Source organism: Austrofundulus limnaeus, unplaced genomic scaffold (assembly GCF_001266775.1).
Source record: "Austrofundulus limnaeus strain Quisiro unplaced genomic scaffold, Austrofundulus_limnaeus-1.0 Scaffold51, whole genome shotgun sequence".
Lineage (NCBI taxonomy): Eukaryota > Metazoa > Chordata > Actinopteri > Cyprinodontiformes > Rivulidae > Austrofundulus > Austrofundulus limnaeus.
This window is the reverse complement of record NW_013952453.1, coordinates 595,239-597,504: the sequence shown is the minus strand read 5'-3', so window position 1 is coordinate 597,504 and position 2,266 is coordinate 595,239.

Genomic DNA, 2,266 nt, shown 5'->3' with positions numbered 1-2,266 from the left:
CGTGCTTTGCACCAGAAGCGATTGCTCTAAGACTGCAAGGGAAGCTCAGCTTCCCCTAAAGTATCCAAAAAATAATTGMTCAAATATATACTKTTGTGTGTTCATGTCATTGACTAAATCTGCGCTACAACGTGCTCAACTTTTGTTTAGAATCAGCTTCTTRTCACTGGTAACGACGCGACTTTGCTCTCACTCATTCCCGCAGCTTCACSGTGCTTTAAACAGTSGGACGCTGAGCGTCCACAGAGCTCATWAGTGATGCAAAGACTGCAGCGAAACGAGACAAGTMATTGGATAAATGCTGGCTTTGCCCCGCCCATCAGACRCTGAGCGTCTCTGGGRGTCWATGGGGCAGGGGGCTGGCCTCGGCTGGCCYGGATGCTCAGCTTCTGCATGATGATTGGATGATCTGTCTGAGGCTGAMTCCCTTTTTGATTGGCAGCTAAATGAGCGAATCARCGATCTTTTAGTGAAAACATCTGTGGGAGCTTTTTTTAGTTTCGTTTCTGTTCTGAGTTGAACTGGAGACTTTATTAATCCTTTTAGCAACATTTTCTTTGTTAAAAACAACTAGCAACAAATCAAGCTTCTATTTCTGGTGTTTTTTTGTTTGTTTTTTTGTTTATTTTTTGTATCTGCTTGTGTTTGGAGACAGACTTTCTGACTTCTGTCCATCGGGGGCTTTGGAGTCCCTTCACCGTCACAAAGCACTCACAGACAGACACACTTCACACTAGCCTCGCACCAGTAACAAGCTGCACATAAAGACAGACAGTTTGAATAATGTGGACTGGATTTTGGCGAAGCCATTTGATAGTCTTCCTTATGAAGAAAAACTTAAGAGTTAAACAGCAGGGCTGATCAACTCCTCAGATTAATTTGGTGCCAAAGGTGGGGAAAAGTAACAGGTCTTTCTTTTCAGCTGTCCTGGTGACAAAGTGAGCTGGCTGACCGGATGTGCTGAAAAGGAACGGAGGGTAGAATTTCCATATAAATAAACCGACACATTTTCTGATGTAGGCCAAAATTGAGCTTTCCCTTCTTGAAAGACCAGCATCTGCCACTGCTTTGCACTGCAGTTGCTTTCATCTCCGCAGACTGACCGTCCGCCTGCACCCAAACCACCCAAGCTCACACATGATTACATTTTCTTTTGTGAAAATTATGGATTTATGAGGCTCATTATACAGGTAAACATCCAAAGGGATTGACATGTATGRATAAAGAGGTGTAAATTTATTTTTTGATGATTAATTTGAAAAGATAAACTGAATAATTGACAACAAATGAATCGTTAGTTGCAGCCCATCTCTAGGCTGTCCTGACTCCAGATTGTTTTCAGTGAACGGACGCCTCGCTCCTGCTGATGTGGCTGAATGTTGAAGAGTTTGCAGATGTGTCTGTCTCGCTCAGCTCTGTTTCTGGGAGTCTTTGACAGGAAGTGGTCATCTCATGTATTCTTATGTGTCCAGTCGATCACGTGTTGACAAAATCACAGAAAAGTTGCTCTCCAGATTCATAAGAATCGCTGGGGTGTTGTTCTGCCCTAAACGTATTGCTTTGCTCTGCAGTGTGGAGGACACTGGTGTTCAGAGAGCTTCTACGACGCGGCTGACTTTTTTATTTTATTTCTTTTCTGTCTGTGTGGAGAGGCGAGTGGCAGCTACCGCGGCTTAAATACCACAGAAACTCAACCAAATGAGCAAATTCTGTGAGATTACTAGTCTATTCCTAACCCCAATCTTACCCAAAACCTAATTAACACCATATCTCTAACCTAACTAGTAGAGTACAGTAGAACTGCAAAACAAGAGCGAGGACTGAGGAAAATGTCCTCACTTCCCTAAAATGACCCCAGTTTGTTGATTAAAAACATATGACGGTCCTCACTCTGTAGCAGAAACAAGTGTGCACACACGCACACAGGTTTTTTATATCCCTGTGGGGGCCGTAGATTGACTTYCATTTATTCTCTGGTAACTTTATATCCTAACCCTGACCATTTACCCTAAAATTGAGCAGGTTAGGGTCACCTGAACCTAAAACTGTGTAACTAAACTCAATTCACACCTTGGTCTTAAACCCAGCCCCCCACCCGAAATTATCATCCGTACCTGTGGGGACCGGGCATCGGTCCCTCCTACGTTGCACATTTGGTTCGCACAAGGTTGCCTTTTTCTGGAAAATGGCTCCCGCAATGTAGCATAAATGTGCCCACACACACACACACACACACACACACACACACACACACACACACACACAC